The sequence below is a fragment of the Heloderma suspectum genome, chromosome 2 (assembly GCF_057233095.1).
Source record: "Heloderma suspectum isolate Gila_16-S chromosome 2, 16-S_ref, whole genome shotgun sequence".
Lineage (NCBI taxonomy): Eukaryota > Metazoa > Chordata > Lepidosauria > Squamata > Helodermatidae > Heloderma > Heloderma suspectum.
Window position 1 is genome coordinate 142,700,583 of NC_139459.1, and position 26,559 is coordinate 142,727,141.

General features: G+C 46.7%; 1 pseudogene across 1 annotated transcript in view; it reads right to left on the reverse strand.

Annotated features, from left to right (window-relative positions):
• Positions 1-26,439: 26,439 nt before the first annotated feature.
• Positions 26,440-26,559, reverse strand: part of LOC146352896 (protein CFDP2 pseudogene) — a 1,048,348-nt pseudogene continuing 1,048,228 nt past the window's right edge. The window contains exon 3 of the transcript XR_014787098.1: positions 26,440-26,493. The product of XR_014787098.1 is annotated as a protein CFDP2 pseudogene (transcript). The remainder of the gene's footprint in view (positions 26,494-26,559) is intronic.

A 26,559-nucleotide genomic window follows, 5' to 3' on the forward strand; every position in this document is an offset into this window, starting at 1 on the left:
AGGCACAAGTGCATACATGGGGAAAAATGGGGTGGGGAGCAATAATTCTTCAGCAGGCTGCCGGGATGCGGAGAAATTGGGGTGGGGTGGGGAGCTCTGGGGATTTTAGTTTCTTCAGGGAAATCTGCACACATGGGGAAAATTAGATGCTCTCCATTCATAATGTGGTAGCAGCCGGGAGCCTGTGAGCAGGGGGAAGGAAAAAGGGAGCAGCGACCCCTCGCATTACCACAGTAGTGGGGACACTCAATCACTTTAGGTAGCCTGCTTTCAATCTTTAACATACCCCCCATTCTGTGCATGTTTACTCAGAAGTAAGAAATAAATCTCGCTTCCCTGCAGTGAAAGGGTTAAAGGCTAACTTTAGCAATTCACCCTAAAGCGCTCTTTTGCTTCTCCGATGCTCTCTTAGATTGCTGTTGTGCTGTTGTGCTTCTTTGATGTTTTGTAGTTTCTCTGTTATGCAACATCGCTTCTCCACTTGATTGCATTAACTTCTCACTGTGAGCAGGGGGAAGGAGAAAGGGGGGGGTTGGAAGCAATAGGCAAAAGTGTAAACATGGGGAAAATGGGGTAGGAAACAAGCCTTACTCATTGATCTCTCCATCTTTTTTTACTCTATGTCCACCCACCCCATACCCCACTTGTACATAACTCCACTCTCTCCTAGGCAGCTGTGGTTGGTGAAACTGGAGCACTTACTTCAGGTTCACAGTATAGCAGCAATGCACTATTTCGACATTGCGCTTTTACGCAGTATGAATTTAAGAGGATTTTTTTTAAAGGTAGAGGCTGTTGAGCAGAGCACACCTGTACTTGGGGGGGGGGGGCGCCAGAGGTTAGTGGTAGGCAAGGTGAAATAAATACCATGAGGTAGCTCAGAACTCCTGTGCGGCCAGCTGCAAAATGGCAGAAACATCAAGGAAACAGAGGGAGAGGAAACACTGGGGGAACACCCCTTGACCGGAGTCAGTGAGGTCACAGCCAAGCGGAAGCTGGGCACCCCTGGGCAAGGCTATCAAAGTAAATGTGGAGGGTTGGTACACACCGCAACAGAAGCGCAGACAAGCCGAATTAAAGAAAACAATCAAACTAAAAGTAGCCTCAGAAAAACCATTTTTTCTGTGAAAATCTCTGGGATGGCTGTGGGATGGTCACAATATCATGTGCCCTGAATGAGCTCCAAATACAGCCAACTCACAGCAAATCCCCTGTGGAGACACCCCCCCCCCCCAATGTTAGGGGAAAGAGGTGGATAAACTTTAGAATAGGCCTTGCGCAAAAGAGCTAGCCCACTTTCTTCTGTCCCCTCCCACTGAGATTTTATCCCTTCCTCTAGAGTCCCTAAGAGGGACACTAACACCCTGATATTTTGTTTCAAACCCTGAGACCTGGCAACCATAATAAATGTCTGCATTTATATGCAAAGGACAGATGATAGAATGTGTTAAAAAGGAAAGCCAGAGCACAAGGAGAGCCACTGGATATACAAGATAGAGAGAGGAGAAGGCGAACGTGAAGCAGGAATCATAGGGGAAGAAGGCCAAAAAACTTACCAGAGTTGTTAACTGAGAGGGAAATAAGAGCAAGAGAGAAGACGTGGTTTTATATTTTGATGATGCAGCTTGGGGTGCCAGTAAAACATGTGAGAGATTATCTGAGAGGCAATAATCTGGGCTGTGTGGGAAACCACAAATCTGCAAAATGATTTTTTTTTTTTTTAATGTATAAGAGTTGGAATGACTGGAATGGATGAAGTCAGTGAGAAAGAAAATTCAGGGAGAAGAACAAAGTTTGAGCATCAACATCGGTGGGATGTCCACAAGGAAGAAGGGGTGGGGAGAAACCACCAAAATAGATTATTGGTATGCTCTGCAAGTTAGGAGAGCTGACTGTGGTAGAGATAGAAGGTCATATGGGACTAAATAAGGGAGAAAGCTGGAGGCCAGTTAGGAAAAGAGGCTAATGCAACGCAAACACAAGCACAGACTGAATTAACAATACAAAGCCATGGCTGTTTGTGAGGAATGATTGCAGCATTTTGTGAACATGAATGATTTAAATAATGAAGGAGAGTTTTCAAACAGAGACAAAAAATGGACTATTAGTCCTAACCATGATACATATAAATGCTATAAAGTCACGGTAAAAATTACTTAAGGTGCAATCCTATGCATGTTTAGACATGGCTGGCTGGGGCATGCTGGGAGCTGTAGGCCTTTTGTCTGTCTAAACATGCATAGGATTGCACCCTTAAAGTATTTCAGTATCAAACAGTTAATTATATACCCATTTGTTCTTTATACTATGTGATCTTGATCTTGTAACACCATTTGCAGAATTCAGCACAGTGACAGTAAAGAACCAGAGAGTATAAAGAATACCTTCTATAGGAGAATGGTTAGGTAAACTGTGAGAGTTTGCCCTTATGGCAAAATGACAGAAAAACACAAAGATGGGATAAATTCATGAAAAACTGGACATATTTTATTGATTTTTATGCATCCAAATATGCATAAATCCAAATATACAATATCATTGTCAACAATATAATTTTATTATTCAAAGCAACTGTCAGAAGACAAGTAAATACTCTAGTATAAGCAAGATACAAATAATAGAAGCTCAAGGAGCAATCCTATGCTCCCTGACTGGGAAGCTGGTGCTACATACCTCCTGGTTGTTGTTGTTGTTGTTCAGTCGTTCAGTCGTGTCCGACTCTTCGTGACCCCATGGACCATAGCACGCCAGGCCTTCCTGTCCTGCGCTCTCTCCCGGAGCGTGCTCAAGTTGTACATACCTCCTGGACTGTCTGTGAACTGACATAGTAAATTTCCTTCCAAGGGAGTCAAGGGGGCAGCGGGTGGGGGGTGTCAAAGGACAACAAAATAAGGCTGCCCTGCCTACCTTCTGCCTGGTTGCAGCTGGCCAGCAGCGGTTTGGATGTGGTGAGTGGCGCAACCACTGTGGGTTCCCCTTCCCCCACCTCCACAGGATTGCTCTGCCAGTATTTAAATCCGATGGGAAGAATTTTTTGGTCTTTTCCGATAAACATATCTTTGGTCCCTGGGAGGGCATCCCAGGGTCTACTGGATATAGTGGATCATACTTTCCACCTGTAGAGAAGGAGGCGGGGTCAGCTCACCCGCAGAAACCTCCTTCCTGGAGTACAGAACCCTCCATGCCGTTGCTGCTCCAGCACTGGTGCTCCAGCAGCAGTAAGAGCAAAAAGGAGGCGTTCTGGATCCTCCCATTTCCCCTACATGCCCCTGAAAGGGATGCGGGGAGTACCCAAGCCCTGGAACTGGCATACTTTGCACTGGGAAGGAATTAATGGAAGGGAAAACGTAATTATTTTTATGGGCCAAGAAAGAAAGAAAAAACATAGAGCCTGGCAGGGCATAGGAAGTGGCAGTTCATCCGGTTTATGATTTCAATTAAAAAGAAATCACGTATGATTTTTTTTCTTGTTTTGTCATTTCGATTCTCTTAAGAGTTTTGGAACTCATGAGCAGCCTCTGATATGGCTGCTGCACTCTTGCTAGTTCCGCTGCACCGGCGAGACCCACCGCTTGCGCAACAGGTAGCTAGCGGTTGCAAAAGCAACCTCAAAAACAAATGGAGGTGCTTGTGCCCCGGTTGGGGCAGGGAAGCAGCGCTCCCTTCGGCATGCTCTGCTGACCGGCCTCATTCTGGAAACAAGCGCTGCCACTCCTTTCGGGTTGCTTCTGGAACTGCTAGCAGAGGGTCCTCCTGGTACGTGCGCAGGCTCGGATACTGCCCCTAGATGCCAGTGTAATTTCACTTTTAACTTTGAGTTTGTGAATTGTATTGCAAATTCAGAGAAGTAACAGCTCATACTTTTTGAGCTTTGTGGGTTTTCTAAAAGTGTGTTTTACATTTTAAAATCCCACAGCCAAAACTGTTCTTGGCACATGCATATGAGCTGTGCAGTTTGGAGGCATGAGAGTTGTTGCACAGAACTGAGCTCTGAATTTTGGTACATTACTTAATTAGAAAGGTGGGATATGCATATTCTTAATAAATAAATGGCTAATTTTAGAGAATATTTGCTGTGCAAGACTGTTCTGGCTGGAGTTAGATGTTACAAGGCGAACATGTGGTTCCTAACCACACCCTTTCCTGCCTAAGGAAAATATGGGGATGGAGAGGCAGTTGCAGGGGAGAATCATCAGGGCAGGGTGGGATGCTTAACCCTTTCTCCACTCACTAGCTCTCCCTTGCAATTGTAAACCGCCCTGAAGGCATTTGCCAGTTGGGTAGTTTACAAAGCTAACCAATAATAAATTAATAAATACACCCCACCCACCCCAATCTGAACTGTTTTCAGTACTTTCTCTCCCAGATCTGAAACTGGAAGTAAGCCCAGCTGGGGTGGGGAATAACAGGTTCAGGCTGGGAAATTTGCTGGGGGAGAATTGGCAAGCAAGTAAACGCCCCTCTCTTCTGCTCTTCAAGTTATCTTACCCCCATTCTCCCATGCCTGCATTCATGTTAACACAAAAAATAAGGGTTTGAGAACACGTGTTTGCCAAGGGAACGTGGGGTTGTGCTCTCATAGTCCATAGTGTAAGTGGCTGAGTGAAGTGAGGCCTTTGGTTTAAGTGGCCTGGTCAACATTCAGTTTACAACTTTGTTGAGCACTTGAGCTATGAGAATGAAATTTGGTAAACATGTTCAAGGCATGGTTCTATGCTTGAAGTATACCTGTTCTACCCCTTGGCTGGAATACCAGCTCAACTAAAGCCATTGCTTGTTTTTGTATAAAAATTCTTGACAACTAGCCAAGGTGTTGTTTTTTTTAAAAAAACCCACTGCTGCCTTTTTTCTGGTCAGTTGGCAACCCTAATCCCCAACTGCACTGTGATATAGAAGCTGGAAATCAACTGATCCTTTGGCACCACTGTTTGGTTGTAAAGGCAGAAACTCGGCTATTGCTTACAGCATCAGGGGCAAAAAAGGACAGGGGAAGGGGGAAAAATCTGAGCAGGCAAGTGCCTGGAGTGCTGGGGGTACTGCTATATTAATCAAGAAAGGGACAAAGAGCAGGCTTCTAGTACTATTTATACCAGGCCAGATTAATCCAAACATTTTTTACTCTCTGCCACTCATAGCAGCTCATGGTCTACACACCCCTAATTTTTCTATACCTGAAAAAGGTTACGAGATGAGGGATAAACAAGCAGACATTACCTCAGATAGCTCACTAGGCTAGGTTTTCACCTCAGTTTATAAGGCACCTGCTACAAGCCCCCAAATCCCTGACTCCTTGTAGCTATGCAACACAATTGCATTCCTAAAATACAGCAGTTCTTTAAATGGGGGAGGGGGAGAATCCCTATTATAGATAAAAGGATAAGTATAACTTATTACAAACAATGTGTGTCTTATCTATTTTTTTTAATATAAGAAAATTACTGTGATACTTGCTTAAAGGTAGGCTGTGGGTACTCTGTTTTTAAAAAGAAAAGCAAAATTTTGGGCCAAGAAAGGCAGAATTTTGCACTCTGAATAAAATAGGTAGATGAAGTAAATCTGCATCTTCTTTGCTTATTATTCACACATTATTCTGCTTTGCTACTCATAAGGATGGGCAAGGAACTATGCAGGACACTGAGGTCCCCAACCCTGACCATGGAAAATTCTGTTCAGCCTCCTACCTTTTGCCTTCAGAGATTTAATCAGGCATCACCCACACTTTCAAGCTTATCTTCATAGCCTTCACAAAAGAGAAGAAGAAGAAGAAGAAGAAGAAGAAGAAGAAGAAGAAGAAGAAGAAGAAGAAGAGGAGGAGGAGGAGGAGGAGGATACTGTACCACAGCCAGTACACAATACTTAGCTTTCTCTGCACTTTAAATATAATTGCAGAATGTCTATATTCTCATCTGCACTCATGGATGAAGCTTGCTGGGTGACCTGGAGCCACTCTCTCTCTCTTTCTCTCCTACCTCACAGGGTTGGTGCGAGGACAGAAAACCCAAGTGTCTTGGATAAAAAGTGGATAAATAGAAAAGTCTGATTACAGAAAGGAAAACAATAATATTTTTTACCCTTAATACGGAGGGTTTCCCCCTTTTGGATTTATGCAGGACACACACCCTGGCACTGCTGAGTGCCTCTCTGTCCCTCCCGCCTGTCCTAATGAAAACAGCCTCCCAGCCTCAGTGCACAGCAGTGGGCTTCCTTTTGCCCATGTCCTGTCTCTCTTCTCCTGCCCCATCTCACTGCAGCAGTGTTTCAGCTACGGCATCTTCAGCGGCTTCGGTTTTACGAGCTTTGCAGAGAAAGTGCCTACTGCGTGAGCAATAAATGTGCTGCCAGAGCTCCCTGTTCTCCCAGCCTCAGCACTGCCTCGCCACACACATTCCTAATGGCTCCCCCGAGTCGAAAAATACTGGTTGAAGGAGAGCTGACACCCTCCAGGTTCCACCAGCATCACACGGTATTTTGCTGTCATCCCCTTATCAGTGGCCAATGACCGTTCTTTCATAAGACAAGTGGATTGCTTTGGCCTTGCCTGTGATGGATTTATTATGTTTGGCAGTCTCAGGAGCTAATTTCTCCTCTCTGCTTCCCTCATTTCTCACTTCATGTCACATCACCAGTGTGCCTGTCGTGGGAAGCAGCATAGACATTTTTTAGCTCAGGAGTGGCCAGCCATTTCTGGCACATCATGTGCTACATGTCCAGTCCTCCAAAGTATGAGGGCCAGGCTAGCTGTGATGGCTGCAGATGTGTATTTAAACATGGAACTGCCTCAGTTAGATGGAACAGCGGTGGGGGGGGGGGGCTGTTTCCATTTTAACCGGCAGAAAGGGTCACGTGGTTGAGGAGTGTATAATCGTCAATGCCCACTGCTCCTGCAGCCAGAGTTTGTCTCCCAGCTGAGCACACACCCATTACAGACGCTCAGCTGCAGGGAGGTAAGGTGGGGTGGGGGTCTGCACTCATCACCTGTGCACTCCTTTTGTTCTTGAAATTGGCCCCCACTCCCTCTTCCTATGGGGCTGGGGCAGATCTGTGCTGTCTTCTCATCCAGTTTGACCCTGATAATACCACCACTATTGCGCAAACTAGCTACGCTGGGAACTTGTTGAAGAGTGATTATAAATCCCTAAGGCTTAAAACAAACAAACAAACAAATATTACACTGTGTAGTCAGCCCCCCAGGTCCTTAGTGTGGCTTTGCCCATAGTCTCCTGAGTCAGGGAGAAGGCATCAGAGCTCTGGTGGAGGGCCAGGCAGGCCTGTAGGCCTCATTCTTTGATGTAGCCACTTCCACAGACTCTTGGACAGAAGTTGCACAAACCAGCTGCTTCTTGTGCCATTGGGGACACACTTGCTACCCATAATTGGCCAGCCATAGTTTTAGGCCGTATGAACCATCAAATCCTAGCACTGGGAGCTAGACAAAGCTCAGTGATACCAGCCCTAGCCCCTCCCTTGAGGCTACAGAACTATCATTTCTCTAAAACACACTAGGGAGATACAGGGGAGGGGAGGGCTAATGACCAAAACTGAGCATGTGGCCAGAGGTTTTGGTGTAGATCTGCCTTCCCCAAACTGATGCCCTCCAGATGTCTTGAACTACAAGTCCTATAAGCCGAGGCCAACATATCTCCAGTGGGAGGGTGCCTGCAATGCTTTCCTTCCCAGAACGCCTACGTAGTGCCACCTCCCACTTTTTCTTTACATTTCTCCTCACAACCACCTCTTGTATGAAGGCCTTGCATCATTCCCCCAGTCTTCATTCCCAGCCACAACTAAGGCTGTCTTCACACCTGGCATTTTATCCCACTATAAACTGGTACTTTTGATTCCAGATCCTTTCTGGGATTTACGCTGGCCCTGTATATAGGCATCTCTCATACTGAGTCCCTCCGCTCTATAGCTTTTCGTGGCTGGGCCGAGCTGCACGGAACAATCAGGACAGAAGGGGGCTGCCGGCTCCATGCCCCCTCCCCTCCCCTGATCATTGGTTCCTGTAACATGATTGATGGCTCCGCCCAGCCCTCCACTCCTCCACAGCAGGAGGGAAGTCGGATGCCGTTCCAATGACCGGGATAGTGGGCTACGGTTGCTGGTCCCCTGCATCCCTCCTTCCTAGGGATGTACGAAAGTCACGTACCTTTCCGCGGATTATGTTGATGGTGGGGGGGGAGGCGTTCTGTCCCCCCCCCCCCGGCATCCTCGACGGGAGGGAGAGGCGATCTGTTCTTTCCCCCTGGAATCCTCCATGGCCGGCTGTGCTCCACGGCAGCTCCGCGGAGCAGCCGGCCAGGCCCAGCCCAGCCCAGAGCCGTCCGCAGCCGGATTTCCAGCCACGGAGGGCTCGGGGGGGGGGGAACACGCGTATGCAAATGGCGGTGGCTACAGCCGCCGCCATTTGCGTTCCTTATTTTTGGCCATCTTAATCTACGTAAATATTTACGTAGACTATGACGGTGAAAATAAAGGGGAACACAAATAGCGTAGCGGGCGCTATTTGTGTCCCTTTTTGATTCCCCATTTTAGCCCACGTAAATCTTTACGTAGGCTAAAACAGCGAATCAAAAATGGACGCAAATAGCGCCCACTACGTTATTTGCGTTCCCCTTTATTTTCGCCGTCATAGTCTACGTAAATATTTACGAAGACTAAGACGGCTAAAAATAAGGAACGGAAATGGTGGTGGCCGTAGCTGTCAAGGGCTCCTTGGAGGGCTCTCTCAGTCTAATCCAGTAGCTAAGTCCAGAGACAGACAAAGGGATTCCTTTCAAAGCTTTATTCTTCTTTTACAACTTAACAACTATACCGTTTGCAACTAGATCTGAGCAGCACAGTACCTATGCCCTAAGTTGGAACAGTTGGTCCCCGTTTGAAAGGGAATTACTGGCAGACCCCTGAACTTAAGGACTAGGGAGAGTCCCTCCCTTTTTCCCTTGGAGCCTCTGGGCGCAGCCGTTGTTTGCGCACCAACCTGGCACTTCGCCTCCTTTCCGTGCCCTCCATCTGGCGCCGCTCTCTGCGTCTGCGTCACGCATCCACCATGTCTGCTATCTGTGCTTGGTCACTCCCTGGACTGCTAACTAAACTAGGAATGCTGGTGGGAGGAATCTCCGTCAGCTGTTGGTCCTGGGAAAGAGGAGTGTGCTCCTCTCCCAGGAGCGACTGCTCTTCCTCAGAATCAGAACTACTCTGGGATTCTATGGGCTCAGTGTCCACCCTGACAGTAGCTGCCGCCATTTGCGTACGCGTTTTTTTGTTTTTGTTTTTAACCCAGCCATGATAGGCTACGTAAATCTTTACATAGCCTATCATGTCGTGTGTTTTTTTGTTTTTTTTTACAAGACAAATGGCGGCGGCGGCGGCAGCTGGTCGGAAGACCAGCTGCCGCCGGAGCCACCGCTGGAGCCGCCGCCGCCCGGGAGATCCGCCCCAGGTAAGTCTCGTCCCGGGGGGGGATCCGCGGGGGGGCAGGCCGTTCCTCCACAGATTTCGGGGGGCCAAATGCACTGGCATTCGGCCTCACCGAGATCTGTGGTGGAATTCTCTGACATCCCTACTCCTTCCTCTGATTTTGTGGTGAGGGAGAGTCTGTTCAGTGGCTTACCCCGAGGGTGCTGGCGCTCCTAGTCCTTCTCTGCTAAATATGTCAATGTGTGATGGAATTAAATGCAGTATATTGCTTGAACTACTGAGTTTGAAGGGTATACCAATTTCCGGGTTCCCAACTACAGAAGTAAGAAATCCACAAATGGACTTGTATACAGTAAGTGCACCAAGCCATCCCTACCAGGCCCCCCAGCAGCCCCCCCCATGACCACTTCACGGGGGACACCTTCTTCATTAGACCCGGCTTCCTTCCTGCCCCCGCCCCCGCCGCCCAGCACTGTTGTTGCTCTTGTGGCTGGCTAGGTGGCTGGCAGTACTGTGGAAAACCACCTCAGCATTACTGCCTTATCTAAAACAACTCCACACCCAAAAAGGAAATGATTAAAAATGACCATTCCAAGCCCTGCATGATGAATTTATTCAGGGGAGGAGAAAAGGCACTTTTAATACCCATTGCAATCCTAACTGTCAAGGCTTTCTCCTGCATGGCTGAGAAGGGCAACTCCCCCATCCACCCTGGGAGGAAAAAAGTCCATCAATCTGGTGAACAAAAGGGAGAAGGAGCAGTCAGTGAAGTCAATGGGAGGGGGATGTTCCAAGTAAATGCACTGAAGGGGATGCACTACTATGCATTCCTACTCAGAAGCAAGCCACACAGATTTCAATGGCACTTACTCCCAGGAAAGGAAAGCCTTACAGCCAATGAGTTTACTCCAAAGTAAACATTGCTGTGTTTGAGGGATCTCAGAGCCCGCAGTGGAATGGGAAAGAGGCAGAAAGGGTCACTGGAAGCCCAGTCAGTGACCTGCCCCCCCTTCCCACCAATTTGTTGTCATGACAATGTTATTCAACACCGCCCAGCAACACCCCCTAGCACACGCCCAGACGAAGCAGGACAAAGTGCTAAAGGGGAAATACACGGGCGGGAAATGACAATTTCAATTGCAAGCACAGAAAATGCCAGGTTTTTCCCCATTCTCAGATAACACGGGAAGAGGGAAGGAAAGTTGTGAGATAGCAGCAGGTGAGCAGCAGCATCATTTAAAGTTCTCATGAAAACCAGTGATTAAAGAAGAACGATCCTGCTAAAAAACTCAGGTGTGAAGAGACCCCATGTCAAGAGCATATTTTCATACTCAGTTGCCTCTGTGCCCCTTGCACTATTAATGTTAAATGCTTGAAGTGCAGAAGAAAAGGGAAAAGAGACACATTTGTCTGCAAAGTAGCGTTTTGGCCAGTGTATGTTTCACAGCCTGCCAAAAACCTCTGGCTCTGGACAAGAGTCTGGCCTTGCAAGGGGGCATGCATGATACCGAAAACAAACAACAACGTGATATACAGAGGCATTTACATTCCTCTGGGATAGATCAAGGCCACTGTGATAAATAGTCCCCTGCCTGGGGAAATGGGTAACATCTCACTTTCCATGCCAGGGTGGGAAGGTGTGATGGAAAGTAGTTGTATCTTTAAAGTTTGCCCAGTTCCATATCTAAAGTTTGCTCAGCTCCATATTTCTAAGGCCTAAAAAAGGGTGTGTCTGACCCCCTTTTTACAGGGAACACCTGACTCTCTTGTTATAACAGCTTCACTGGCTACTGGTCTGTTTCTTGGCACCATGCAAAGTGCTGGTTCTGACCTATAAAGCCCTATATGGCTTGGGACCAGGCTACCTGAAAATCCACCTTCTCCCATACGAGCCTGCCTGGGTTTTAAGATCTTCGAGGGAGGCCCTTGTTTTGATACCACTGCCTTCAGAGGTGTATTTGGTGGGGATGCAAGAGAGGACCTTCTTGGTAGCTGCTCCCAAGCTGTGGAACTCCCTGCCGAGGGAGGCTAGGTTCGCTCCCTTTCTGCTGTCCTGCTGGCAGGCAAAGACAACTTTATTTAAGCAGCCTTTGGGATATCAGATGGTCTGCTACTGTAGGAGGTTTTATTGGGTTGAGTGCTGTTTATTTATTTTATTGGTGGGTTTTAAATTTACTTGTTTTTATGTTACGTTTTAATTAACTTTTCTGTTCTAATCTCAATGTTATTATTGTTAGCTGCCTTGAGTGCCATTTTTGGTGGAAAGGTGGGATAAAAATTAATTAACTGTAAAGCCCTCGTTTGCATTTATTCACCAATGACAAGTATTAAGTACTTCCAATAATGACAGAGCCTCTGATGCTGTACAAGTGGCTGGGCCAAAACTAGATAGTAACAAATGCTGCAGTTACAACTATTGCCATTCAGCTATAGCTGGCAAACCGTATTTAGCATGCAGGATAGAAAATGACAGAACTCATTGTCAGCACCCACCAGTTGATCGAAAGTAAAAAAAATCACCTTATCTCTCCATGTCCGCCACAAAAATACTTTCTTACTGATTTTTATATCTGGATTGCCCCATAAAGTCAATGTAGCATGAGAAAATAATTGACATGACATTATACACCACACATGTGGGAGGAACCTTATCTGTTCTTGTATGCCTAGAATCTTATGCCATCCATTTAAAGAGAGGAACCAGAGACGAAGATTCCAAAACTGACCAAAGTGGAAAATCCAGTGTAAACGGGAAAGGCCAGAATTCAGTACAAGTCAACAGATAAGCCCAATAATATAGAGCAAGTTTCTGAAAATCAAATCCACCTTTTTTAATTGGAAGTTGCATCCTTTTCCAACATAATCTTGGTGAGAGGAACACCCCAGAAATGTACAAAACAAAGCACTGATTTTCTGACAATATTGCCAGATATATATAAAGGAATCCCATGTATAACATAAACAATCTGAGATATAGTATTCATCTTGAGTATACTTATCTTACCCCACAAACTCAGCTTTAAAGATGCCCATCTATCAAAATCTCATTAATCACTTTATTCAAATTAAGCTTAATCATTTGAGATATATTTCCAGGGAAAAGTATTCTAAGATTAAGTAATAATATTTGGGCACCATCAAAATTGCCAATCTGCTAATACACTATGAGATATCGTTTCTTCAACTGGCATCAATTTGGATTTTTACCATGCAGACTTGGAAATCAACAGGCTTAGGTGCATCTAACTTTGCACTGGGCTTTGTCTCGCATCTACCTAAAACACTAAAGGAAGCAAAGGATACAAACATTCAGTACTTCTGTAACCAGCTGTTCATCATTGACTTCCCCCCTAACAACGCTATCTTAGAAGGATGCACAAGCATTATCTCCCCAACAGTATTAGATCCCACCCCCAAATAATGTTTCTGAATGTTGGAATTCACCATGAATAATGTTTGGTTAATAGTAGCCTCTGTCTCTGTTTTCCTAACCCTTTCCCACTTGAACAATGTAGGTCTCTCACATTGGAGTTATAGTCCCACCTGGCACTGTTAGTGAGCAAGTGAGAAGTAGAGTACACAGCAAAAGACCTGTACAACGAACCCCACCAAAACAAATACACCCCACCAGCCATCAAGCAAGCATTTGGTTAAATAGGGTGTTCATAAAAGCAAGCAAGAAGCCAAAAAGCTTAACTCCAAGCAATATGCTTTTCTCAAAGTTTGTTTCTAGGTTTTCATGGCACTATATTTTATTTCCACTGCAGACATGATATTAATAATAGTGAAAAGCAGACTGGGGGGAATACCTTTCTTTCCAGGAAAAAGAACTCTCTGCGGTTCTCTTTACATGTCATAAAGTAAGAAATGCGTATCACTATAAAGGATTGTTAAGCCACCCAGTAATATTTTTGTGTTAGAAAGCTGGAGACTGCCTGCTTCCATTTACTATCTACATAAAAATAAAATGCACATTTTACCCAACTCCCTCCAATAATTTGAGAAAAAATGGCAACACAGGAAAGCATCGAACATGGTGTTAGTAAAGATGCTGTAGGTCAGCCTTCCCCAGCCTGGTGCCCTGCATATGTGTTGGACTACAACTTCCATCATCCCCAGGGGTTCCCAAACTGTCAGGGTTGATGGATGTTGTAGTCCAAGACTTCTGGACGGCTGCTGCAGGTCATAGCTCTCCATCTCAAAACCAGTGTGAATATTCTAGCAGATCTGATATTCTAAATCAGTCTTCTGTCACGGCATTTATTTATCTTGTTATCTACAACTCATCTATGCCTGTAACTTACATAGACAGCAGATTTGGGAGAGGATGTAGAACTGATAATGGTTGAACTTTGCTCAGCACTTGTATTTCTCACCTAAGGATGGGCCTGTCATTCAGGTAGCACTAGACTGGGGCATTGGATGTTCCCCAGAGAAAAGTGACACCCATGTGCTCCAAAGCGATACAGAATGCACAGACTGTGCTGGCTCTTGCCAGCCAGGGAAGCTGTCAGAAAGCCCTTGGATAAGTCTTGCCCAGGGTATGTGTTTGTTTTATGTGAGTGACTTGGGGAGGACTTTGCCCTGAAGGGGGCATACAAATATTAGAATGAATGAAGAAATGAATAGTGGTCTGGCTGTAGCTTTAGGGAGGAGCATAGTTCATTAATAGATAGCATATTTTGAACGCAAAAGGCCTCAAGATGTTTCAACCCTTGGCATTCCCAGGGAAAAGGATCTCAGGTAAGCAGGTCTGGGAAAGGGACCTTGGCCTGAGGCCTTGGAAAGCCACTCCAGTCAGAGTAGACAACACTGGGCTGGATGGATCCGTGGTCTGACTCCATACAAGGCAACTCCGTATGCCTCATACAGCTCTAGATTTTCTTGGATTGTTGGAATCAGATGTCCTGAAGTAAGAGACACGAGTGCTGAAATTTGAGCCCTTGTTGTTGTTGTTCAGTCGTGTCCGACTCTTCGTGACCCCATGGACCATAGCACGCCAGGCCTTCCTGTCCTGCGCTCTCTCCCGGAGCGTGCTCAAGTTCATATTCATTGCATCCGTGATGCTATCTAGCCATCTCATCCTCTTGAGCCCTTGGGCATGCCACTAATGGCAACAATATTCTAATGGTAGCATTAGTGTCTGGAAAAGGAAAGGAAAGGTTCCTCTTGTGCAAGCACCGGGTCATTACTGACCCCTAGAGGGACGCCACTTGCGCTGGCGTTTTCATGGCAGACTGTAGCGGGGTGGTTTGCCATTGCCTTCCCAAGTCGTGACTTCCTTTCCCCCAGCCAGCTGGGTACTCATTTTACCAACCTCGGAAGGATGGAGGGCTGAGTCGACCTGAGCCGGCTACCTGGGACCCAGCTTCCGCTGGGATTGAACTCAGGTCGTGGGGAGAGTTTCGGTTGCAATACTGCCGCCTACCACTCTGCACCACACGAGGCTCCTATTAGTGTCTGGAACCTGGTTGCATCTGTGCACATGGGAACACACTGAAGCTGAACTCTGTGTGTGTGTGTGTGTGTGCGCGCGCGCATGTGTGTGTGAATATGACCTGAGGGTCCAGATTCACAGCCTACTGAGCTAATCTCCCATTTAATTGCTGATCAAAACATTCTGCTTATTCCTACGCCATAAACTGCATCATAGAGGACAGTGCACTCTTCAAGTTCAGTGAGGCCCAACTGAGTATCACACTGGAGATGCTGAGCTCTTCCTTGCTGAATTGAGGCAGCTGAACTGAAATGCTGAGAGTTAGCATTCTTACTCTAAATTAATCAGCTAAATAAATTAATCAGACTTTAAGTTGTTTTATAAAGAATCCCTCAAAAGGCAATTCCAAAAATTATTTTTCTAAAGATTGACATTTAGAAGTCAGATTTGAATTCAGTTATTTTGCTGAATATTGAAATATGAGTGAAATTTCTTTTCAGTGCTATTCTTTATTTGCTTATTTATTAAAAAATAATTTTATCCTACTTTTCTACCAAAACTAGGCCTCTAAGGCACCTATAAACAACAATAAAACAATCAGTTACAATAAAAATAAGATAAAACATAAAAGTTAAAAGTGGAGGTGCTTGATGTACTGTATATAACTATGGGTAGGGGGAAGGAGTTGGGTGTTGCAATGGAAAAAGCCTTCTCTGACTGCTGACTGGGGCTGGTTACAGGGAGCATACAACTTCCCTGTTAAAACAGCTTCACTGGCTCTCAGTCCGGGCACAATTCAAAGTGCTGATAATGTCCTATAAAGCCCTATACGGCTCAGGTCCAGGTTATCTGAAAGACCGTATTCTCCGCTCGTTTGGCGCTAAAACAACGGTGGTGTCCCGAGGACCCAAGGGAAAGAGGGAGGATCACTCCATAGCTCGTAAGTTCAGAGTCTTCCCACGGTTCTCCTTCAAACGGGGACCAACTGCCTTACATAGAGCTTAGGCTACTCTGCTATCTATCCCCAGTGCAGTTCCTTGCTTAGTCGCTAGTGATTAGTATCTGTAAGAGTCATAAAGGAATAAAGCCTTGGAAAGAATCCTCATCATCTGTGTCCTGAGTTGGCTATTGGAGGGGACTGTAAGAGGCAGCTAGGGCGCTCCTGACAAACGCCTTAATTTAAAAAAAACCATCTGGAGCGGGGGATAGGAGGGGGTAAAAATCTCATTTGAAGGGATAGAAGAACCCCCTACTCAGTGCAGGAAGCCTCATTTCCAGGTGTTTGCCCATCCAACTACTGACCGGGGCCGACCCCGCTTAGCTTCTGAGATCAGACAAGCGTGTGCACACATCCAGCCCTTTGCTTGTTGCTGAGGAAACAGGGGCTGCTGAGGAAGCTATGCAGTCAGTAGCCGGAAGAAGACATGGGGCCATCGAGAGCTGTGATTGGACAGGAGGGAAATACAAACACCGCCGTACATGGACAGGCAGGGGAGGGGACTATGACCGGATACAGTAGCGAAGGCGGAAAATCAGAGCACATTAAGGGGAAATACTGGGATATTAGGGTATTGAAAGCGGGAGCACGGAAGTGGGAAATTCCGGTTCCAATTTGAGGCGGCTACTGCATAGTGTGAAAGGCGGGCGGTGAAACCTCGTTGGAAGTGAAAAAAGGTGGTAAGTGTAGATCCAGCCTACATGCCAGTACTACAGTGCTGCAAAGGCATTTGGGATACAGGGAGGGAACAGGCGAAGGAGGAAGAAAACAATCAACTCAGGGATTGAAAAAACAAGCCACAGTTTGTCCAATCATCTGCTAGACAAACCCTGGGTAGGGCAACAAACCATGGGTTAACCATGGGTTAGTGTTATGTGCGAACCAGGTCTCTGTCTCTCCACCCCAGTCCCAACGTAGCACAATCTGTTATTCAGAACATGAATGTCATATGAATTTGCTTAATGCAGATATTGGGGGCAAGTTGTATTGAACAACAAGGAAAAGGGACTGAAGCCACGAGGAGGAGGGATAGGTGACGGTGCTGACTGAAAACATATGAGGCCCACCCTTGAATGCTAAGAATGCTAGTCAGTATATGATTCCCATTAGTCCCCCCACCTGTCACGCCCTCACTGCACCAATCCTCTCCAGAGGAAGAACTAGAGTCTCCAGAAACCAAAGGCACACCAGTCACTGGCACCGGACCAGGAGCAGCCTGGGCCTTTGGGGGAGACCGCTGCACGTCCTCCTCAGGGGGAGGGGGCTCTGACTCTGGAGCAGGTGCTGAGCAACCCCCTAACCCTCAGGGGCATTGTTGCCTTGAGCGACAAGCCAGTAGGCCTCCTGTAAGAAGGACTGCTTGCTTACAAAGATGGTCTCCTCAGGAGAAAAGCAACTCCTCTTGAGTAGGGCTTTGGCCAGAGAACTCTAATGGATGGCAGCTGAGTGTGAGTGGGCCTCAGCAGCCTTTGTGGTTTAAAAGTCTTCAGCCAGAGCTTGCTGGCCGCTGAAAACTATGTCCCACTAGCTCTTTCTGTCTTGTGATTGAATTTCTTTGCTATAGATCTTGGACTCCTGTTTGACTCTGCCACTGGACTGTATATGTATCTGACTGCCTAATGGTGTTTGGCCACTGCCTGTTTGACCACTCCTGCTTTGCTGACTCCATGTACTGGACCGATTGGCTGAGCTTTGACCTTGTGCCTGTTACCTTGATCACTTCTGCCTTTGCCTGAACTCCCTTGAACTGAAATCTGTCTGCTGGAACTTGGCCTCATGGCCAGCCCTATCACTGAGACTGCTACAGCCAACACAAATGGTAAATGTGTTCCCAACCAGTCGTGTCCGACTCTAGGGTGTGGTGCTCATCTCCATTTCTAAGCCAAAGAGCCAGCGCTGTCCAAAGACGCTTCCGTGGTCATGTGGCTGGCATGACTGAACACCGAGGTGCATGGAATGCTGTCACCTTTCCTGCCGAAGCGGTACCTATTTAACAACTTGCAATTTCTTGCTTTCAAACTGCTAGGTTGGCAGAAGCTGGGACTGAAGACGGGAGCTCACTCCGTCACGCCGCACTCGGGTCTCGAACTGCTGTCCTGCCAACCTTCCAGTCTGCAGTTCAGCGTCTTAACCACTAAGCCACTGTTTGCAGATCTTTTAGCAAAAACTCTTTGCCATGTTCTTGTGTCCTGCTGAGGGCAGGTCTACTCTGTTGGGTCTGGTGGAATGAAGTGAGGTAACCGCACGGAACCTTTCCCTTTGGGGACCCCACATGATGAGGAATGGTTCTTGTTGTACAGGAGGGGAGATGAAGAATGTTCAGCTAAAATTATTTCATAGAATCAAGAAATATATATCAGGTAACATGCCATCTTTCAGAGGACCAATTTCTACTGGTAAAGGATTGCAAGCACCTTCACATTACACAAACCCTTTTTACCAAGCTAAGGAAAATGGCTTTGATACAGAGAGATCAAAACTGGCTAGAAATGCTGGTGGTTTTATTAATGTCAGATTAACCCCTTGATGGCTCCGCTGCTGTTTACGTCCCACTTCAAATAGTACTGGATTCATTTTTGTGATTAATCAACTGCTGCTTTAATCTTACCTTAAATTTGACCCTGACTAATGAGTGGGGTTTGTAACAATAGGATTCCACCCTTAAAAACAGCCTAAATATAATTGCAAATAAAATAAACACAAAAATAAATAAGCAAGCAAAAACTCCAGGACTTAGGAAAGGCACATTCTCCTCTGTACTCAAGAAAATAAAATGAACAAGTCTGTATTCAAAGCTAGCAGAAGGTATGACTTTCAGTATAAAACTATGGTGGTTTCCCTGCCAAACAGTAAGAACCACTTATAGCTGAAACGGAAAGTTAAAAAAAAAACTTTCCTCAGATAACAACCCTAGGCCACCCATCAGGGTTACACACTTTCAAGTCTGGACTCCTATGCACAATCACCTAGTTCTGTAAGTCCCCTTTGAACTCAGTGGGGCTTACTTGCAAGTAAACATGCACAGGACAGTTGGACTGAATATCTAATTTATTTCAGTGGGAGAGTTTGGTGAGTGTTTAAATCCCTCTTGATTAAATCATGAATCTGAAAAGTGTGTAATTGGTTGGATCATGCCCCATTTTTCTGCATTTTAAAATACTAGACACATTGCCCAGCAGAGGGCTACACAGTTACTTGTAAATGTCACACTCAAACCTAAGACTGGATACCATCTTTTGTGGTAAGCCTCTCTCAAGAGCCCAAGTATTCTCCCTCATTATTTTGCCAGTGATAGATCTATCCATCATCTAGCTAATCATCAGTTCCCACAGTTCTGGCTCGTTGTCATGCCCACAGCTGTCATGGGCCTGGACTACAGATGCATCAGGATGAGATGGTAATAAGCAGAAGAGTCTGGGGGTGGTAGGATGGATTGCATCATTCCAAACAGTCTGTGGGGACCTTGTTTTTTAATGCTCCCCTACCAACAAAAGAATGCTCTGCATTCGGGGTAGAAGGAGCTCTGTATTCAGACATTAGCACAGGAGAGAGTGGGCTGAGATCATCCTGATGATCATGAATGCATCCCCAACACCTCTTTTTGTTGTTGCTAGAAACAACTGGCAAGCCAAATTGGGTTGGGGACAAGGTGGAGGAGAGAGTGGTCTTCTTTCTCCTGTGCCAGTTCTCTGATGTATATCAGTCCCCTGGAGGTGCTACTAGCCATGGACGGGGACACACACGCACACACACACCTGCACCGTGGCTCCAGTCCAGTTGTGGGGGGGGACGACAAAAGTCAGATGCAGTCATACATCTCTGACATCATGTCTACTTTGGCACTAAGACTGGTTCAGCTATTTGCCCTCTTGTTCCTTCCAGCTCTGGGATAAGAAACATCAAACCTTACAAGCTGAAAGCACCTCACATTTAAAATTGGGGCCCATGATACTATCTTACTCAGCCATCTACTCATTTGTAGACCTGTGGATCTCCTATAACAGAGGTAAAGTGGCATTCAAATTAATTAACCTAAATCTTTTCACTCCTGGCTTCTATAAAAATATTTTTGGGTCAAGACAATATTTTTGTGGCTATCTAAACTACTACGATGGACATTTTACTGTTTTCAAGGCCTTTATGACTATATGCTGCCTCTGGTAAAACAAGTAGCACTTAAATTGGTTGATACTGCCTTTCTCACACCTATGGTTTGAATGTAAGCACTGACTGCATCATACTAGGGATGTCAGAGAATTCCGCCACGGATCTCGGTGAGGCCGAATGCCAGTGCATTCGGCCCCCTGAACTCTGTGGCGGAATGGCCTGCCACCCCCCCCCGCCACCCCGCGGATCCCCCCCGGGACGAGACTTACCTGGGGCGGATCTTCTGGGCGGCGGCGGCGGCTGGTCTTCCGACTGGCTGCCGCTGCCATTTGCAATCTTAGGCTACGTAAAGATTTACGTAGCCTATCATGGCTGGGTTAAAAACAAAAACAAAAAAACGACATGATAGGCTACGTAAAGATTTACATAGCCTATCATGGCTGGGTTTAAAAAAAAAAAAAAAAACCGCGTACGCAAATGGCGGCGGCTACGGCTGCCGCCATTTGCGTTCCTTATTTTTGGCCATCTTAGTCTACGTAAATATTTACGTAGACTATGGCGGCGAAAATAAGGGGAATGCAAATAGCGTAGCGGGTGCTATTTGCATCCCTTTTTGATTCGCCATTTTAGCCTACGTAAATATTTACATAGGCTAAAACGGCGAATCAAAAAGGGATGCAAATAGCGCCTGCTATGCTATTTGCGTTCCCCTTTATTTTCGCCGTCATAGTCTACGTAAATATTTACGTAGACTAAGACGGCTAAAAATAAGGAACGCAAATGGCGGCGGCTGTAGCCGCCGCCATTTGCGTACGCGGTTCCCCCCCCCCCCCCGAGCCCTCCGCGGCTGGAAATCCGGCTGCAGACGGCTCTGGCCTGGAGCACAGCCGGCAGTGGAGGATTCCGGGAGGGAGGAACGCATCGCCTCCCCCCCTGTCGAGGATTCCAGGGGGAGGGACGGAACGCCTCCCCCCCCATCAACATAATCCGCGGAAAGGTAAGTGACTTTTTTACATCCTTACATCATACACTCAATTTCAAGTTGAGCCCCTCCTGCTTTTTCTGTCCTGCATTAACATCATTCACAAGTGTCTTAGCACCACTTGTGAAAATGCTGTGAGTTGCTTGGCAGCCAGTTTCTTAGCAACCTCAAACACATTTCTTCCCTGGCCCAGCATTGCTCAGGGCTGTAGTCTGATACCCATTCCTCCTCTTGGTGCCCAATTTGTATCCTGGAAAAGTAGGCACTTCCTGACTTACCTTAAATGTAATAAAAACAGGAGCCTGTCATGTGAAGGGATGAGGAAAACTGCTCTCTCTCTCTCTCTCTCTCTCTCTGAGTCTTTCCAGGGCTGGTGCCAGAGATAGTCATGGTTGGGCATTTGCCAAGGGCCCACTGCCCAGCAGGGGCCCACTGACAACAACGCCCTGGAGTTGCTCCTTCTGTTCATCATTGCAATATGCTTTTTTACCTGCCCCTTGTTCTGGCCCAGACAATGGTGGTGGTGGTGAGGAGGAGCAGGAGATGCCCCTGCCTACATGCTCACTGGCTTCTGCCTGTGGAGCAAGGAAGTGGTAGCAATGAATAGAAAGAGGAGAGGGAGCAACAGCAGCTGGTGACAACGGCAGTGAGAAGGTAGACTCCATGAGGAAGAGGGCCCATTAGAGGTGTTTTGCCCAAGGGCCCTCAAAAACCTGGAGCTGGTACTGCACGTGCACACCACACACTTTCCTTAGCTGCACCAAATACTTTGGATACTTGGAGGTTCAATCCTGCCCCCTTTCCTGTTGCAAGGAGATCCTGTTCCTTTGCAAAACAGTCCTGCTGATAGGCTACCACCAGTCAGGTTGAACCTCCTGACACACCTTAGTCTGTCCAGCTGCTTGGGGAGTTTCAGAGCCCTATTGCTAAGGAGCCCTCCCTTCAGCCAAATTCTAGGGAAAAAATAACACGAAAGGTGACTTTAGCTTTTCTTGCCCAAAGCCCAGAAAAAACAGAACTTAACAAAACAGCTTGTGAAAATCTCAAGAACACAAGCAGTTGTTTTGTAATGTGCAGTCCTTCACACAAGGAAGAGTTCAGTGAGAATTCCCTGTGTAAAACAATGCAGCCAAATGACTAAATATAAAAAGGACATCACTGGGGAGGGGAGATAGGAAAAGGGTAAAAAAAAACAAGGGAAGGCAACAATCACGCGCAGAAAATTCCAACTACAATCAATAATGTTAATCTAACTTAGCTAGTTACATGTTACCTACTTGAGTAGAGTCTTGGGTTCTGGAGTATATGCAGAGTTCGCTGCAGAGAGGATGGTCTGAGAGAGCATCTTGGCCTCAGATTAGATGTTATATGGAAGACCCATGAGGAGTGAGAAAACTCTTAGTTTGATGGGGATGAACACAGTAAAAGCTGCTGCCTTAACAGAGAACGTTGTCTTGTCCTATAGCAGGAACAGGGAACCTCTGGCCTGCAGGCCTAATCCCGCCTGTGGAGGTTCCCCATCTGGCCCGCCTAGTCTCTGTGGATTCCTCCAGGATGTGGGTCTTTACTTCCAAGCCCCACCCCCTGGAGGGATCACCACTCGCTGTTATCTCTGTTACTCTCCACTCCGTTATTCCTTTGCAGCAGGAATCCTGGCTATTCTCTTATCCTCATTATTTCCCTGCATGCTGTTAACTCTTCCATTTGTAGGCCAGGTGATGTCAGTGGGCATGGTCATGACCTCCACTTCCACCAATCAAATTCCCTTCTCCGCGCTGGAAGAGGCATGGAGCTCGGTGCCTCTCTCAGCACACAGAAAGGCAAAAGGTGCAGGAGGTGGGGATCATGACATCACCGGATGTTGCCACACCCACTGACATTCTCTGGCCCATGGAGGGCCAGGTGGCGAGTAATTCAACCCCTCACCTTAAAGTAGTTCCCCACCCTGTCCAACAGTGTGATACCATACATTTCTAATGACAGTGGTCTAGCCAGCAAATCAGAATGGCAGGACCCATGTTTGTAACAGCCCTGAACATATATCTCAAAAAAACAGCCAGTTTGAACCAGTTAGCCCAGTATTGAAAAGAGTTTGCAGTTTTAGATGTGTACTGGAGAACAAGAAGGTGGAATAAGTCTATTCAGGTGTCCTGGCATAGTGTCAATGTACCAGATACTTTAGGGGGCACTATTGAGTTACATCAGAATATATAGGTTTGTCACAGTCCTTCTCTGGGGTTGTGCATTGGCAAAGGAGAGAAAGGGCATCTCTACACCAGCCTAAAATCCTGTATTTAAAACAGGGCTTTCTGCCTCCATTTTAAATGGAGGATCACAACTACTCCCTTTTTCACCCGCTTCCTTTCCCCCCTCCCCCTCTCCCCTCCTTCTCCCCGTATCTGAGTCTTCCATTATCTTTCATTGATCTCGCTCCTCTTCTTGCCACTTTAACTCTTTTGATGGAGGAAACTGAAGCAGAACACAACAGGGTAATTTGATAGCTCATTATCTGCCATCTATTTAAAAACGGAACAAAGGGCATTTAGTGCAGGAGATGCCCTGGAAAGTCATGGCATCATGTAAAGAGCCCACAAACTTCCGTGAAGGAGCAATCTCAATCACAGGATAAAAGCTCAGTGAGAAGGAGCCCAAAGTTAATTTGGCACAGAGTCCATGGTTGGGGAGCTGGGCAAGTCTGAGCTCCCACTGTTGATGGCAGTGGTGTATCCTCTGGGTATCTTCAAAGCTTCTCAGTTTTCTTGTGGTCTTCAAGAGGACTTGACATCCACCAGAAGTCTGCAGTACTCTCTCATTCAAAGGAAACTAAACCCTAGAACATACTCACAAACTCAGGAAGTGTAGAAGTAATGGTAGGCAGTAACCTTCAATGACCAGGGAACGACAAAGATATTCAGCAAATGGTGTGGCTGGAATACCTGGAAATCCTTGGGTGTGTTTCCACTCTTATCGGCTTCACTTTGTTTGCAACTTCGTTGCAATGTTTCCCCAATCACATCTTCTCCTTTTCCAGTTTCCACAGCCCTTGAAGTCCCAGCTTATCAGCGCTGTAGCCTGGGGCCCTATGCTGTTTCCACTGAGCTCTAGTCAATTATGTTCTTGATGGCTGGGTAGAGTCTGGGTTGGGTCTGATTACCTCATCGGTGTTCATGCCTCCTCAGCCGTGTTTCCAGGACAATGGAAGAAGCAGCTAATGGAGGAGTATGGGATTTTTAAAAAGGAATCAGCTTTGCTGTGAAGAGAGGCTTTCCCCCTCTCCCCCCCCTTTCTCCTTTCCCCTGAAAGTCTAGATGCACCTGCATTTCAGGAGCAAGCCTCATTGAGCAAAATGGGAATTACTTCCTGGTAGACACACATATGCTTGTGCTGGGAAATGGGGGGGGGGGGAGAACACAAAGTGGGAAACCAGCCCCCATTTGAACCCAGAGGACCTAATTGACTACAATGGGAATTACTTCTGAGGAGACACTAATGGGTTTGTTCTGGGAAAGAGAGCCGTAAACACAAAGACAGAAACCAGCTCCCATTGTAACCCACAGGATATCTATAACGAAGCTCTGCACACTTGTCCATTAAGAAGCTGAAATCCCAGATTATCCCATGCAGCATCTGAAGGCTCCAGATGAGAGCACCCACCCCACCCCAATTTTGCCCCATTCCAGCAAACTGTCACGGAGTTATAGCTTCCAACCCATTTTTATTGCAAACATTAGAGAAGCAAAGTAACACAAACATCAGAGAAGCGGTGAAGTAATGCAAGGATCAAGTAACAAGCAGGAAGTGAAGCAAACATCAGAGAAGCGAAGTAACACGACATCAGAGAAGCAAATGAACATAACATCAGAGACGCAAAGCAACAAACAACAGAGAAGCACATAATGACAGCTCTCAAAGGGGAAACAGGGGCTCATGACTCCCACGGGTGAAAAGGAAGTGCAGCACAATTCTGAAGGCTCGAAAGAGTGCAATAGCACTTTGATAAGGCAGAAAGGCAGGCTAATTCCTCTAGTTACTCTCCCTGAGGGTAATAGTGCCAATGGGGAAAATGAATGAATGGGGGGGAGGGGCATCACCACCCCTTGACCACGTCACTGCCAGGACACAAAGGAATGCCTAGGCGTTATGTGGAGGAACATGATACACTGCAGCAGAACCACCTGGGAGCTGCTTTAACTGAAAAAAGCAGAGTAAAACTACTTTCCGATAATGCAGCTTTTCAAGATGGAAGCTGTTGATTGGCAGCACACTGGCCATGACCTCAAAATGCTCCCAATCCACAGGAAATCCCCCCTGAAGGCAGCCTCTTTATCTCCAGCATAGGCATGCCTCCATAGGCAAAAGATGTACTGAGGGTGTTTCCAGAAAAGGAATCTGTCACACCACACACTCATTCACAGAATTTTATGGGGGTCCAGCCATTGTTGTCTTCCACTTGTAACCCTCCCATCTTTCCCCACCACTTCTTCCATCTTTTTTTCTTACTATCAAAAATCTGTTAAGGAAGAGAAGATGGAATAGCTGCCCAGTGCCTTCTGATTCTTAGCTCTGGTAGCACCCTTAGAGTTGAAGCCTAACTAGACATTTCTGCATGCTGGGCAGACCTAAGAATCTGTGCTCATTCATGCCATGCAATGTTTGAGCATTATTCAATCCCATTGTCAGTGGGCCCTAGCCGGCCTCTTTCAGTCTGCTCCAGTAGCCAACTCCAGACACAGACAAAGGATTCTTTTCAAGGCTTTATTCCTTTTACAACTTAATAACTCTATCACCAGCAACTAAGCTATGAACAGCAGAGTAACCTATGCCCCAGGTTGGAAACAGTTGGTCCCTGTTTGAACGAGACTCACTTGCAGTCCCTGAACTTATGGGCTAGGGAGAGTCCCTCCCCTTTTCTCTTGGCTCCTCTGGATGCAACCATTGCTTGCGCGTCAAACGGGCGCTATGCCTCCTTTCCACGCCCTCCATAGCTCGTCGCTCTTTGCGTCTGCGTCGAGCATCCAGCCAGCCCTCCTCCCGCGCTCTTTCACTCCCAGGACCGCTATCTATGTCTGGAATGCCAGCAGGAGGAATCTCTGCCAGCTGCAGGGCCTGGGAGGGATGAGCGCGCTCCTCTCCCACGGACGGCTGTTCCTCCTCAGAATCAGAACTGCTCTGAGGTTCTATGGGCTCACTGTCCACCCTGACACCCAGCAGGCTGTTAGCTGATCTCTTGGGCACCCAGGCCCTGCCCTGAAGGACACACATGATGATGCAGCCGTTGCGCTGAAGCTGAGCAGGCCTAGCTCTGGCCAGGGCTTGGATGGGGAACAGCCTGGGAATCCTATGCAGGCTACTTTCACTTCCACAGAGGAAAGGCAGAACATCATAGAATAAATGGCTACTACAATTTTAAGACCCTGCATTTTGGTTCTGTTCTACATATGAACTTTAATTCATTTTGAATAATCCTATTATTTCAAACAATAAACAGCTCCTTTGTCAATCCTGGGGGTTGGGGGGGCTGTAATGAAGTGGCTTGGGGCATCCAGAACACTAGAAAGCAGCCCTGGGGGAAAAGTAACCGAGAGGGCCCATCATCCAAGCAACTGCCACCAAAAT